The sequence below is a fragment of the Triticum aestivum genome, chromosome 1D (genome assembly GCF_018294505.1).
Source record: "Triticum aestivum cultivar Chinese Spring chromosome 1D, IWGSC CS RefSeq v2.1, whole genome shotgun sequence".
Classification (NCBI taxonomy): domain Eukaryota; kingdom Viridiplantae; phylum Streptophyta; class Magnoliopsida; order Poales; family Poaceae; genus Triticum; species Triticum aestivum.
The window spans coordinates 496,089,012-496,105,231 of NC_057796.1; the positions used below are offsets into that span (position 1 = coordinate 496,089,012).

The following is a 16,220-nucleotide window of genomic DNA, read 5'->3' on the forward strand; positions in this document are numbered from 1 at the left end:
AAGAGGAAGACGGACGCTGATAGTAGTGTTACTATCTACAAAGCTCGAATTGTCGCAAAAAGGTTTTCGACAAGTTCAAGGTGTTGACTACGATGAGATTTCCTCACTCGTAGCGATGCTTAAATCTGTCCGAATCATGTTAGCAAATTGCCGCATTTTATGAAATCTGGCAAATGGATAAACAAAATTGCATTCCTTAATGGATTTATTAAAGAAGAGTTGTATATGATACAACCAGAAGGTTTTGTCAATCCTAAAGGTGCTAACAAAATATGCAAGCTCCAGCGATCCATCTATGGACTGGTGCAAGCATCTCAGAGTTGGAATATACGCTTTGATGAGTTGATCAAAGCATATAGTTTTATACAGACTTGCGGTGAAGCCTGTATTTACAAGAAAGTGAGTGGGAGTACTACAGCATTTCTGATAAGTATATGTGAATGACATATTGTCGATCGGAAATAATGTAGAATTATTCTGCAAAGCATAAAGGAGTGTTTGAAAGGAGTTTTTTTTAAAGAAAGACCTCGGTGAAGCTGCTTACATATTGAGCATCAAGATCTATATAGATCAAGACGCTTGATAAGTTTTTTCAATGAGTACATACCTTGACAAGATTTTGAAGTAGTTCAAAATGGAACAGTCAAAGAAAGAGTTTCTTGCCTGTGTTACAAGGTGTGAAATTGAGTAAGACTCAAAGCCCGACCACGGCAGAAAATAGAAAAGAATGAAAGTCATTCCCTATGCATCAGTCATAGGTTCTATAAAAGTATGCCATGCTATGGACCAGACCTATTGTATACTCCGCCCTGGTTTGGCAAGGGAGTACAATAGTGATCTAGAAGTAGATCACTGGACATTGGTCAAAATTATCCTTAGTGGTATAAGGATATGTTTCTCGATTATGGAGGTGACAAAAGGTTCGTCGTAAAGGGTTACGTCGATACAAGTTTTGGCACTGATCCAGATGACTCTAAGTCTTAATATGGATACATATTGAAAGTGGGAGCAATTAGCTAGAGTAGCTCCGTGCAGAGCATTGTAGACATAGTATATTTGCAAAATACATATGGCTCTGAATGTGACAGACCCGTTGACTAAACTTCTCTCACGAGCAAAACATGATCATACCTTAGTACTCTTTGGGTGTTAATCACATAGCGATGTGAACTAGATTATTGACTCTAGTAAACCCTTTGGGTGTTGATCACATGACGATGTGAACTATGGGTATTAATCACATACAGATGTGAATATTGGTGTTAAATCACATGGCGATGTGAACTAGATTATTGACTCTAGTGCAAGTGGGAGACTGAAGGAAATATGCCCTAGAGGCAATAATAAAGTTATTATTTATTTCCTTATATCATGATAAATGTTTATTATTCATGCCAGAATTGTATTAACCGGAAACATAATACATGTGTGAATACATAGACAAACAGAGTGTCACTAGTATGCCTCTACTTGACTAGCTCGTGAATCAAAGATGGTTAAGTTTCCTAACCATAGACATGAGTTGTCATTTGATTAACGGGATCACATCATTAGGAGAATGATGTGATTGACTTGACCCGTTCCGTTAGCTTAGCACTTGACCGTTTAGTATGTTGCTATTGCTTTCTTCATGACTTATACGTGTTCCTATGACTATGAGATTATGCAACTCCCGTTTACCGGAGGAACACTTTGTGTGCTACCAAACGTCACAACGTAACTGGGTGATTATAAAGGAGCATTTCAGGTGTCTCCAAAGGTACTTGTTGGGTTGGCGTATTTCGAGATTAGGATTTATCACTCTGGTTGTCGGAGAGGTATCTCTGGGCCCTCTCGGTAATGCACATCACTTAAGCTTTGCAAGCATTGCAACTAATGAGTTGGTTGCGGGATGATGTATTACAGTACGAGTAAAGAGACTTGCCGGTAACGAGATTGAACTAGGTATTGAGATACCGACGATCGAATCTCGGGCAAGTAACATACCGATGACAAAGGGAACAACGTATGTTGTTATGCGGTTTGACCGATAAAGATCTTCGTAGAATATGTGGGAGCCAATATGGGCATCCAGGTCCCGCTATTGGTTATTGACCGGAGACGTGTCTCGGTCATGTCTACATAGTTCTCGAACCCGTAGGGTCCGCACGCTTAACATTACGATGATAGTTTTATTATGAGTTTATGAGTTTTGATGTACCGAAGGAGTTCGGAGTCCCGGATGAGATCGGGGACATGACGAGGAGTCCCGAAATGGTCGAGGCGTAAAGATCGATATATTGGACGACTATATTCGGACATCGGAAAGATTCCGAGTGATTCGGGTATTTTTTGGAGTACCGGAGAGTTACGGGAATTCGTATTGGGCCTTAATGGGCCATACGGGAAAGGAGAGAAAGGCCCCAAAGGGTGGCCGCACCCCTCCCCATGGACTAGTCCGAATTGGACTAGGGAGGGGGGGCGCCCCCTTCCTTCCTTCTCCTTCTCCCTTCCCTTTCTTTCTCTCCTACTCCTTCTACTTGGAAGGGCTCCTAGTCCTACTAGGAAAGGGGGAATCCTACTCCCGGTGGGAGTATGACTCCCCTAGGGTGCGCCATAGAGAGGGCCGGCCCTCCCCTCCTCCACTCCTTTATATACGGGGGCAGGGGGCACCCCATAGACACAACAATTGATCCTTGAGATCTCTTAGCCATGTGCGGTGCCCCCCTCCACAATATTCCACCTCGATAATACTGTAGCGGTGCTTAGGCGAAGCCCTGCGTCGGTAGAACATCAACATCGTCACCACGCCGTCGTGCTGACGAAACTCTCCCTCAACACTCGGCTGGATCGGAGTTCGAGGGACGTCATCGGGCTGAACGTGTGCTGAACTCGGAGGTGCCATGCGTTCGGTACTTGATCGGTCGGATCGTGAAGACGTACGACTACATCAACCGCGTTGTGCTAACGCTTCCGTTTTCGGTCTACGAGGGTACGTGGACAACACTCTCCCCTCTCGTTGCTATGCATCACCATGATCTTGCGTGTGCGTAGGAATTTTTTTGAAATTACTACGTTCCCCAACAGTGGCCACCGGCTCCTTCGAGGGAGGAGGAACGGGCGGGAGTGGGGATGGACGTAGGAGGAGGATGACGAGATGCCAGACGTTGCAGCATCCAAAGGGTATATAACCCAATAAAAGACCGAGATGTGATTCGCTTTTTGAGTATTAGTTTCTTTTATTTGGTGCCCCTCCAATTGTAGAAGTAGGAGCCGTACAATCTATCTAGTAGTGTGCCATGGCACGGTACTCCGCTTCGGCAGTGGAAGGAGCAACTGTCTATTGCTTTTATCTCATCTATGGTAGTGTCTTGTCTCATAAAATAGATAAGCCGTAGGAGACATCCATGTCGGCTATTCTTCTTCTTCTTTCTCCTTTATTTTCTCTTCCACATCAACTATAACCGGTTGTCTCCCCTAAACATTACCTCATGCCATGTCATCATTTACAGTGGCCCCACTGTCAGTTTCCTGTCAAAGCACGCTCAACTGAGCTTTTGATGTTTTCGGCGAAACAATTACCTAGGAAACGTTGATTTTTTTTCAAATTGCTAGTCAAACAATGATTTTTGAGAAAACACACTATTGTGATGGTTTTAGGCAATTTACTTGTTTTACTATACACTTATTCATAACTGAACCCTGAACTTCTAATTCCTGAAATCAACTCCATATATTCAAACTTGACCAGATGGGCCAGCACAACACGACACGACACGGCTAGGCACGCTAAGTACACATGCTGTGCCGAGAGGGTACGTTGGCACATTAGCCACAAAGTGGCCCATCGAGGCATGCTACATTTGTTCCGTGCGTGGACGCGTTGCACGCAACGCCTAGGGCGTGTTTGGTTGCAGTTTGCAACAGTAGTTGCATTGCATGTCCATCTCTAGCCAGCCTGGTTGCTGAAAAACAGCCTCATATGCAGCAGATGCAACCTGTTTGGTTGCCTACATCGCATCGAGAGGCACTTACCCCCTTGCTGTTTGGTTGCCCGCATTTGTGCTTAGGGTGTGAGCAGATGCAAACTTCAGCTATTTGGTTGCAAACAACGTTTGTGTTCTGCTCACCCCATTCAAATGTGGTGTCCTTACCACCACACATGATCAGCACAACAGCAACATCAAACAAAGAAAGCAATGTAATGACAACAAACTTAACACAGCAAACTACTTAACTAGATAGCATAAGTCTAGATTAAGAGCAGGGGCATCCTCCTTCCCTGCTGTGCCAGGGTGCTGCCCCTGGCCAAAATATGAACAAGTTCCCAGCACAAGTCTCGCCACACACCCTTAAAGTTCTCCACTAACACCTGACTTAACTTAACTACATAGCCTGCTCGATGCCACCAAGGCAGTTGTGCCTGCTGCAACAATACCTGCACATCACCGACGAGTCGTGGTTGTAGATCTGAACCTTCAGTTCGAGTCCGGAGATGCGCACAACGACGAGGTCGCCGGGGACAATGCGGTGGCGGCGGCAGAAGTAGTTCCACCCCCGGCCAAGCACCATGTGGCCCTCGAAGTTCTGGACCTGCACCCAGAACACGCACCGCTTGTTGGCCGAGAGCCTGACCACGCACGGGAGTCGCTTGATCACCAGCCAGGTGTTCATCACCTCCACGAACTTGGGAGGGACGACGAGCATGGCGAGGTCCTCGTTGTCCTTGATCTGCTGGTAGAATCTCATCGGCTCCATGGCTCCCTCCTCGTGGCCCTGCCTCGGAGATCGCCCCCCTTGAACGAGGCACGCTCATGAAGGCGATCCTGCCAGGCAGGTCCACTGTCCTGAGCCACCTGTTCGTGGGGATGAAATCCTCGGCGCGCTCAGCTCCGGCCACGACCTGAGCTCCTCCACCCGCCACATCCCAGTCAGTCTTCAGTATCTTGTCAGGCAACATGACAAGTATTAGTATCAAACAAAGCAAGCAAGCAAGCAAGCAAACAAGCAAGCAAGCAAATGCCACTGATCAGTGGCACTGATCAGTGGACTTGCCCAACAGCAAGTGCCACTGATCAGTGATGAATGCTAGAATGCCCAACAACAAGTACCACTGATCAGTGCCACTGATCAGTGGCATGTGCTCATGGCCAAATGCCAATGATCAGTGGCACTTTCTGTTGGGCAAGAGTACTAATCTACTTGCTGTAGTACAAATAGCACTGATCAATGACACTGATCAGTGACTTGCCCAATAGCAAGTGCCATTGATAAGTGCCATTTTGCCCAACAGCAAGTGCCATTGATAAGTCACTGATCAATGACACTTGTTGTTGGGCAAGTCACTGATCAGTGGCATCTTCTTTGCTGCAACTGCAACTGGCACTGATCACTGCACTATCCTAAACAAGGAAACATCTAAAAATAGCAACAGCAAGTGCCAATAGCACCCATGTGCAGCCATGCAGATTTGGGACCATCCTAAAATGGTCCTACTACATGCACGTATAACATCCGCTCATGGCACAAACCCTAGCTTCAACATGCAACATGAAACAAGGACATGATCCTAACATGAACATGCCATCAGTCAACATGATTCTAGCATTCATCACTCAACATGAACATGATTCTAGCATGAACACAGCTACTAGCATGTAGCACAAATCTAGCATGTAGTAGGACTCGGACTAGCATGATTCTAGGATTCTAGCATGAACATGAATCTAGCATGTAACACAGCTACTAGCATTCTAGCATGAACACAAGCAATAGCACACGCACTATACAAAACAAGAACAGATCAGTCCGATTGGATTCGATTGGGATCGCATCCAATCGGATCTGCTAGAATCCTATCAATCCGACATTAACCGCTAATCTACATCTAGGAGCAAGATTTGAGGGGATTTGACTCACCGGAGCACGCGCAGCCGCGACGAACCGAGGCCGGGGTGAAAACCTCGGCGGGAACGATAGATGTGGCGGAGCAGAGGACGAGCCGGCCCCGGCGACGGCCTGCGGCATCGGCCCCGTGCTGAACGCCACGCCGGAGGTCGAGAAGGACGGCCCGCCGACCGGAGAAAACCCTTGTACGGGGGTCAAGAAAACCCCCGAGACCAATGGTGTCCTGAGAAGGGGGAGCCCAGGACCAGGAGGTCCGGAATCGGCGGCGGAGCAGGAGCGGCCGGCACCGCATTGGCCGGTGCTCGTGGAGGAGGCCGACAGCAGATGGGGGACGGCGCCCGCAGCGCCGATGCCAGGTCGCGGCCCGAGTTCTGGAGCCCGGCCAGCCAGCGCTCCTGGATGCTGGCGATGCGCTGGTCGACCGGGGTCAGAGGGAGGCGCGGCGATGGGCGTGGCGGAGCCACCGGAGCAGAGGAGAGGAGAGGGAGGGGCGGTGAGGGAGAGAGAGGGAGCGGTGGGAACAGTGCGCCTGGGCGGTGACAGGAGAGTGGGGGGCGAGTAATGAGACGTCGTCGCCGTCTCCCGCGCTGCCCGAGGCGTGCAACTGCCCCGCACGTGCGGCCGCGTTGGGCCAGGCTCACGAGGAACTGCCGATTCGGCAGTTTTCGCCGGGCCAGGCTGCGGGCTGCTTTGAGGTTCGTGCAAGCCTCAAACCACATGCAGCCCAGCCAACCAAACAGGCCGCGCACATCCCGCGCGGGCCTGGTTAGGCTGCATGCGGGCAACCAAACACGCCCCTGGTGAGTGCCGGAAGCGTTGGACACCAGGCGCGACTCCCTTCTTTTCTACTCGTAGGTAGCACACTAGACACTAGTACGTTTATTACCTCTAAAATATTTTGTATTTCAGATTTTTTTGGGAAAAAAGAGAATAAGTACAGGAAAAAAAATGTGGCAAAGTGTCATCATGTGGGACAAATATTGAGCTTTATTAGTGGGTAGTGGCTGCCTTTCACAGCAAATCCTATTCGCCGCTCGCTGCGGCGAACTGTCGAGGAATCGCACAGAGCAGCGCAACGAGCGACAGACATGGGCCGGCCCACTTATATATAGTGCGTCCAACTGGTTTTAAGAACCTTCTAGAAGGTTCCCTGAACCGGGTTTTTTCCTGTATCGTTTTTTCTGGTTCTTGTCGGATTTTTATTGTTTTTTATTTCTCTTTTTTTCGTTTTTTCTTTTCTGTTTCTTTTTTCAGTTTCTGTTTCTTTTCTTTATGTTTTTTTTCAAAATTTCACAACTTTGCCAAATTTGTTCGTAAATTTAAGAAAAAATGTTTGTTTTTTTAATCTTTGTTTGTGAGTTTCAATAAATGTTCCTATTTCAAAATTTCTTCGTAATTTTCTCAAAAATGTTCTTGTTTGAAAATTTTGTTCGTGAGTTTCATAAAATGTTCCCGTTTCCAAAAAAAATTCACACTTCAAATTTTGTTTAGGAGTTTCAAAAAATTTGTTCACACATTTTAAATTTTGTTCGGGAGTTTCAAAAAACTATGTCCGTTTTCAATTTTTTTTGTAAATTTATAAAATATTGGAATTCCAAATTTGTTATCTTGTTTGAATTTTTTTTACAAACTTAAATATTGTTCTGATTTTCAACTCTGTGCACAAATTAAAAAATTGTTCAATCTTCAAAAAAATGTAATTTCCAAATTTTTTTCAATCTTTCATAAAATTTTCACATTTTAAAATTTTTTGTTCAGAAATATCATAAGAGTTTACAATTTCAAAAATTGTTCGATTAATTTGGAATTTTTTCTAAAATTCATTGAGAGAGTTTTCACCTTTTTAAATTTTGTTCACTAACTAAGAAACGTTCAGTTTCAAAAATATTTTGCCGTTTTCAAAATTTGTTCAGAATGTTGAAAAATATTAATATTTTGAAATTGGTTCAAAAATTCAAAAAATGTTCGTGTTTTAAAATTTTATTCACAAATTAGTAATTGCTCAGGAATTAAAAAAATGTTTCCATTTTCGAAATTGTTCACAAAATTTTAAAAAATGTTCCCGTTTTCATAATTTGTTCACAAATTCAGAAAACTTTCACGTTTTTAAATTTTGTTCACAAATTAAAAAATTGGGAATTCTAAAAAATTGTTCCTGTTTTCTAAATATGTTCATAAGTTCAACAAATGTTCAGGTTTCCAAATTTGTTCACAAATTAAAATATGTTGAGGAATTTCAGAAAATTTTCCTGTTTTCCAAATTTATTCAGAAATTCAGAAAATGTTCCTGTGTTTCAAAATGGTTCAGATTTAAAAATTTTGTTTACAAAGTTGAAAACTCTTTGTGTTCAATAAACAACTCAGGTTTTTTCAGAAAAAAATTGCGTTCGAAATTCTAAATATATGTTGGATCTGTGCTGGATGTTGGTTCTTAAATATTTACGCTGCTTTATGTTCAATAACCTTCGGTAGCTCAACCGGAAGGAGCACTTGATCTTTTGTGCGAGATCCTGTGTTTGATCCCGTCGTACGTGTTCGCTACCGATTTGTTTCCTTCCCAAACAGAGACCTGTGTTACTACAGTACGTGCTCGCTACCGATTTGTTTCCTTCCCAGACAGAGACCTGTGTTACTACAGTACGTGCTCGCTACCGATTTGTTTCCTTCATGGGCCGGCCCAGACAGAGACCTGCTTATGCGAAACTGCAGCTGTTTGCCGCAGAGAGCGTCCAAAAGGAACTCCCGCCTTTCACCCCTTAAAAGTAAAATAGTGCAATGCCACGCTCTAGATTACAAAAGCAAGATAAAAATACAAAAGGAAAAAAAGTACAAAGACTACTCTCTCTCCCCCCCCCCCCCCCCCCCCCCCCGAGGTGTGCATTTTTGTGCCTACTAAGGTGGCCGGTTCCTCCAGGCCCCATGGAACACAAGACCCCGTATTTGATGAAGTACAAATTTATTCATAAAATGTATAAAATATAGGAAATAAAGAAACCATCAAAGTTCAAACAGTTTTTCATACGATGACATTAAAAATAAAACATTAAAACAAATAATACACAAAAAAATACAAAATACCTAAATATTATAGAAGTGGCGGGCCTAGTCAGCCGCCCAATAAATAAAACTCTAAACCACGATTTACCCTAGGCCAAACCGGGCCGACATTACCCTAGGCCAAACCGGGCCGACATTACCAGGGGTCCTCACTCCTCTTGCTGCCGACGAGGCCGCAGGACTGGGAAGAAAAGGAGGACTGAGGCGGTGGCGTGTAGAAAAGCTTTGGCGGTATGAAGCTATGGTTTGGTATGCGTAGTTTTGAGTATTTGTTTTGATTGGGCTAGGTCCTACGTGATCTCCATTTCCCCCCTCCTTTTGGCGGCTAGGGCAAACTCTCCCCTCCAGACTTCACCGACGAGCCAGTGTATTCGCCCCCCCCCTCTCTACATGCCGCTCTGACGGCCGGTGGCGGGGAAGGGAATCCCGTTGCCTTTGCTCTTGCTAGTAGTTTAGGTTAGGGTTTTTTAGTCTTTCGCGGGTGTGGCACTAGGGCATATGGTGATGCTTCTTCTTCTTTGAGTTTATCTTTTGGACCCCGATCCTCCTCGAGTTTGTCCATATGGACGTAGCCGACGGAGCTCCGGCGTAGCTTCCTGTCGTCTCCTTGAGCGCTAAGGTTAGGGTTTTTCATTGTGCGTGCGCGACGGTAAATGGTGTTAGTTCTTTTAAATCTATTCAAGGGCTCAATGACGACAAACGTGGCTCTACTCCTTTCAAGCATGTGCGCGAAGACTTGTCGACTGTCGTCAACAATGTCAAGCCGGCTCCAGTAGACTTGTCGAAAACGCGTTCTGGGAGCGGTAGTGCCGTAGTGGTCATGAGACCTCGATGTAATTTATATATTCAAGGTGATTTGTACTTGTAATGCATTTCTGTAATAGAGCTGGATTTTTCTGTAATAGGGCGTGGTTTCAAGGTTGCCGGTAATTTGTATATGCATTGGCCGCCCTACCCACCTTGCGCTACGGCTACGGCCGGCTAGGAGGAGGAGCTTTAAAGACGGCATCCGGGCGGCAGCGAAAACTCTAGGCGAGAGCGCGTCCCCAGTCCCCACCCGGCTGCGATAGGAGACTCAGCCGACGGCAAGGAAAACGAACCCACCCTGGGCAAGAAAAAGGTCCCGAATCAAGATCAACATCAAGAAACTCGGCCTGAAGCAAGAACAAGATCGACGACATGAAGCCGCCGCTTCCGGCGCCAGGCCCTGGTGGTGGCGGCGCGGAGGCCTCTGCACGCGCGAGCATTCACGAGCCGGTTCCGCGGCGGCGGGGCTATGGCGGCGTCGGCGGAGGGCCCCCTACACGGGCGGGCGTGGTCGCTTCTCACGCGCCGGTTCCACGGCCGCGGGGCAATGGCGGCGGTGGCGGAGGGCGGCTGCGGGCCTCTACACGGGCGGGCGTGGACGTTTGTCACGCGCCGGTTCAACGGCGGTGGGGCAATCGCGGCGGAGCCGGAGGGCGGCGCAAGGCCTCTACAGCGACGACGGGCGTGGACGTTTCTCTCGTCCCGGTTCTGCGGCCGGGCAATGGCGGCGCGGTCGCGATCGCCGTGGACGCCGGCCGGCTGGAGGCTACTGCGCGCGCTCTCTCTCTCTCTCTAAACCCTATCGCTGACCCCGATCGCCATTCTTTTCTTGCGCTGCCGCCCGCAGCAGCAGTTGCAGAGGGGGATGCGGGGCGTCGCTGCGATCCCCAGTTCATGCCACCGATTCCACTTCTTCACGAGGTTGGTAGCATGCATTGCATTGCATAATCAACCTTCTTGCTAGCTAGAGCTTAATTAATCAGCTACCAACATAGTAGCAAGCAATCCCATTTGATCGCTCTGCTTGGACTAGTTTCTTTCCGTTTCTTGCAGCCGAAACTAATTACATCTTGCCTAGCTAGCTTGTTGGGTCCATCATTATAATTAATCGAGCTTCATTAAAATTACCCACATTGAACTAGCTATAGCTTAGTTCCATCAATTAGCGATAATGAACAACCCAGCTGCTAGCTAGTTTCTTTCTTGCCTTGTTTCCGCCGCGAGAATCATAATTCCCATCTACTATCTCCGTGCCAAAATATGACGTTTTGGTAGGCTAAACGTCATATATTTTGGCACGGAGGTAGTATAATGTATCCTGTAAAGAGAAAAGGGAAACAACATACTAGTATATTATTAGGTACATCGATCTTGGGGGGCTTTCGGTAGAGAAATAATCATGGTAATTAAGATCAAATTGTTGTCACACACATGTCAAAAATGGTTGCACACCATATATATATACAATACAAACAGAAGCATCTCAGGGTGCCATCCTGCTTTACATCAACTGAAGGAGGATAAGTTTGTTGCTCTCATGGAAAGCAACAAGTAAATAAGGCACTCAAAAGTAATTAAGCACTAGAGTAACATGCATGTACAAAATTCAAGTCCTGGATTAATGGATTCACCCATGACCCTTCCCTTGAGATCTTTCTTCCATCTTTCACCCATGCATGCCGATGATAGATGACATCCCTGGTTTACTTTACTCTGATGAATCTTTCTTCCATGACCTTCACCTTTTAATTTCTTCCATGAGGAAACATGCATGTTGCACTCTCTCAATCCAGTAGCTTAGCCCGGCCCCTTGGTAATCCATCAGCGTTACACAAACTTGCTACGATCCATCAAGCCGGTGCTCCACATCCACTTTGGATTTTGCGCCTCAAACAAGCGCCCATATTCCCTGCCAAGTTCAATGCCTTCCTTATTCGTGACAGCCCTCACTTTCCTGCCAAACCAAGCACCAACATTCAGACATCTCTAAAGGAAGACAACAAAAGAAAAACATCCATGCAGGATATCTATCATGCCAAAAGTATTGTTCTGAGCTCGAGCACAGACGTGCTCATTGTCCTCCCCCCTTTATTCGCTCCCAGATCGCCAACTCAACGGGTATAGGCTGTTGTATCTCGTCACTTTTCAGAGCCTGTGGCCCACATAAGACAAGTGACACCGTCCGTTAAGCCATGGCTGGTTCGGAAGTGTGATGACGATAGGGGCCGTTATAGTACAGATTCTGTTCCAATGGCGATTCCCGCACCAGCACCGTACCTTCAGGTTGCATAGTATAAATCAAAAACAGAGAAAACGAAACACACACAGAGAGAGGAAACGAGCTAATGGTCTGTGCTTACAACTGCTAATCCACCGTCGATAGCTGAGTCCGCTTCAGGCCCCATAACCATGGAGGAGGCGGTACTGACCTCCGATGGCGCAATGCACTCTATTTGTCCTTGCACCCAAGCCTGATCTTGCTCCATCTCTTCAGATTTGTCGTCAGGATATTAGTATGTACCCAAATTCAGAACAAAGCAGAAGCACAAGTCACATCATTCATAGACTGGTCTATATAAGCAATGCAATCATATTTTGAAAACTGCAATGGTAACATGGTCGTAAGCCATGCAATTACTGAGCAGCATCAGAAGACGGTCATAAGCATAACACTAGTGTTGTCAAGACAGACAAGCTCCATTGCCTTCATGTATAAATATTGAAATGGCTGAAACTGAATGGTTTTTTATTGGTAATGGGTAAGGTGAGGAGCAAGGACGCCCCTCTGCGGGATTTACTATGTGCGTCTGCGAGATTTGCTTAACCCAGATGAAATCAAACACCTGAACATAAAAAAAGAAGTCATTAGTAACTAATCACAATACACTAAATTCTGCACACAAAGTACCTCCAGCACAGTAGACCCATGTGAGCAAATTGACCACACTCACAATCCAACTCCTCACCTCCATCTACCATGCTCACTTTGTACGACACTATACACCGCCTCTCCTTCTGTGTGTATCGCAATATATACGCCTTCCCCTTATCTATCTCCTCCACCTAGTAGGCACTGTACTCATACAGGATAAGGCCGAACTGCTCGAACATTGCTCATGTGCCTATTCCGCTGGCATGTCGCTCAATGTCTAAGTTAGCTCTCATGAGCGGTCTCCCTTGCAAATCAGAGCAAATGTCAGACAGAAACAATTTTATTTGCCATGCCAACAAGAATGGCAATGTATTTTACATCTTGATCAAGGAAACTTACACTTCTGGTGGCCTTCTCGGCACACATCTCCTCTGCATGCAGTGCACAGACCATCACAGGAGCACACGATGAATCCAGCACATGCTCGCGTTTGCTAAATGATACTAGTCGTTACCGCACAATCACTCCTAAATATGAAGGTCCTGTAACTGCTCTGAATGCCACACCTTTTTGCTAAATGACAAACGTACACAACAATGCCTTCAGTTTTGTGTATCACGCCTTCATCTCAGGGAAAACACTTTTGCTTGGTGCAGCCACATCTCATTCTGATTACGAAATCGCTGAATCTTCAACGTGAAATTGCCTGTCAACATTTAGCAGTACTGTCCAGAAATCATGGTCATCCGCATATGTGAATACTTCTTAATTATCTTCAATAAGTGCAAGTTGTCATTCATTCAGTATCCTCACACCGAGAATACCATATGCACACTCATCAGTTCAGATTTTAGTCACTAATTTCTGGAGTTTGTACCACTGAAAGTCGACATACCTTCGCGTTCGCCCAGGAGCTCTAGGGTCATATCAACTGGGAATCATGTGTTATGTGTAACACCAAAAGCTTTGAACTAGGGATTATTCTTCCTCTACTTGAGAGGATAACAAGATCACTCTTTCGAGTCCATCCCTATAATGAAATCCTTTTTGCTGTGGAGTCTGAACATATAGTTACTCTGAATTGCCATTTCATGCTTGTGTTGGCTTGTATTTATATTGCTCACAAATTATCCTTTTGTAGGTATCGCAGTCCCAATATTGCAATAGCTGTCGCTTCAATCGGAGCCCTTGGACTACAGTTGTGGCATATGATGACTAGACAGATCATCAGTTCTTCATGCAATGGCCTGTATGCTCCGCCTTGCATCGCTCAGCCGGAACATAGATCACCAAGAGTGGACTGGGTTGAGGCTGGTGCCGTCTCCCGTGCAGTGAGGCATCAAAAGAGCTGTCGTAAGTATATCAGTCTTCATTATTTAATTAGGAAATTTAATTAATCTAACACATGTTGCACCAATGCATACAAAGATAAATGTAATTATGGCACTCTTCTGTTAATATATGTGAAATTATTTGTATTGCACAACTAAAGGAGAATTGACATTAAAAGTGCACTGGGCTGAAGTAGCGCCTATTGATAACATGCAATTAAATAGAACATGTTTATGTTTATTTCTATTCATTTTTTGAACTCCTTGTGGCAGATTCTTGCTGGGCTATGGTGGTTGTAGCAGCTATTGAGGCTCTACACTACATCAAAACGAAGGAGTTACTTGTGCTATCAGTTCAAGAGTTAATCGACTGTGACACAAAAAGCTTCGGATGTGCGGGTGGCTACACTGAAAATGCGCTTGAGTACGTACAGAAAAATGGTCTGTCCAGAGAATCAGACTATGGCTACATGGGCCGGGAACGTATACTAGGTTGCAAGAAAAATAAGGCACCAGCAGCGTCAATCACAGGTTTCAAAACCATCATCAATCCTACTGAAGAGTCCTTGGAGGCGGCAGTGGCGCAACAGCCAGTTATCATTCGATTGCAGTGCTCGCAGAGCTTCCGAGAGTATAAAGGAGGTATTATTGACTCGCCACCAGCTGCACCCAAAAGCGAAGGCATGTTCGTGCACTATGTCCTGATTGTAGGCTATGACACGGACTCCAATGGCATCAAGTTTTGGCGATTCAAGAACACCGCTGGTGAGGGTTGGGGCGAGGCACATCGCTGACCAGCGAGGCGTGCTGGGTATGTTTATGTATCCAGCAATGTACCCGGTGCTGGACAGCTGACCTTCATCTATCCAGGGTCAAAGAGGAAGGGAGGTTGTGGGCAAAGGCCGGGGCTAATGGCCTTGGGGTATTGCTGCCTGGGACTTATGATGTGTGCATATGAACTTTGTTGTGTAAAATCAGGTCATGTACAATTGTACATAAGAAGTGCTGCATAGGTGTTGTGTAGGCAACATAGTTCGCTACTTACTGGATTTGTAGTAATTGCTTACAGGGATCTGCTGTAATTGATCACTTGTTGCATCCAGCATACAAACAAAAACAGTTCAGTAAGTAAAAGTAAGAAACAGGCATGGATGAGGTTGCTCGATTCTACTTACTGTGTAGCAAAAAGCTGGCTCAATTGCTTGTAATGTGAACTTGTGGGAAACAACTCAACTCCCAGAAAGCCAAAGTAGCTTGATTTATCAGAGTAGATGGTACACTAGTCAAACAGACATAGGAACCCAAGGCAGGCAGGCAGGCTTAATAATTACTTGCTCCGTCCCATAATATAATATAAGAGCGTTTTTGACACTAGCGTAGTGTAAAAAAACGCCCTTATATTATGGGACGGAGGGAGTAATAATAATTCTAAATAAATAGGCCTTTCATTCATTCAGCCACCACCAGATGGTGAACTGAAGGTTGTAGCGATCTGTGCAAGTCTAAAAAAACAGGGGAGATGATTTCAGGGTGGGTGTGGAAAATCTCACCGTGTTCCTCAATTGCACGAGCACCCCCGGCTCGCCCTCCATGGGCCCGGACCTGACGCGCACAAGTTGAAGGACAACTCTGGCCGCCTCACACTCAAGGCAGCCCGTCGTGGAGGTGGAGACGTGGGTCGTTGAGGAGCGGCGGGAGGAGGTCCGCCATGAGGTGCCACTCGTGCTGCTACGCCTTGGTGCCCCAGCCCCCCGACACCGCCGGCGGGGGGATTCCGGTGGTGGCCGGCTCCGAGAGTGAGGAGGGGAATTGCTCTCGGGCTCGGCTGGGCTGCGGGCGGACCAAGGAGATACGGCCAGGCCAGGCCAGCGTGGGCCGTGTCTCGCTCGCTGGTGCCGGTTTGTGGCCCAGCCGAGTGTGGTGCCATGTGTGTTCTAAAAAAAAAGTGTGTTCTAAAAAAAAACTACTACTCCTAGTTGGTTGCCTACCGAAGATACAAAGGTGGACATGGATGCGCGCGCACCCACATGAATAGTAAATTCATGAAAAAATAAGAAAAAAAAATTAAAATTTCTGAAATTTCGCGGCATGAACCTTTGTCGATCATCCTACTCACGTGTCAAGTTTCATGATGTATTGACACCCATGATATTCTTAGTGAATGAATTACAAACGCAACCATGCAATTCATTAAACAAAACAGTGTTCTTTAATATAGCTTCGATTTTGTCATTTTTGCCCACATTACCACGGATGTGATTTCTTCG

General features: G+C 46.0%; 1 long non-coding RNA gene across 5 annotated transcripts; it reads right to left on the reverse strand.

Moving 5' to 3' along the window:
• Positions 1 to 11,147: 11,147 nt before the first annotated feature.
• Positions 11,148 to 15,783, reverse strand: LOC123183417 (uncharacterized). Of its 5 annotated transcripts, none has more exons than XR_006492528.1 (6): positions 15,504 to 15,783; positions 13,518 to 13,970; positions 13,022 to 13,328; positions 12,717 to 12,926; positions 12,111 to 12,593; positions 11,148 to 12,027 (listed from the first exon to the last, which is right to left on the reverse strand). It is a non-coding gene; the product is annotated as an uncharacterized lncRNA (long non-coding RNA). The 5 variants fall into 5 exon arrangements; XR_006492527.1 differs by having other exon boundaries at positions 13,022 to 13,347; XR_006492525.1 differs by having other exon boundaries at positions 11,148 to 11,704; positions 11,818 to 12,027; positions 13,022 to 13,970.
• Positions 15,784 to 16,220: the final 437 nt, after the last annotated feature.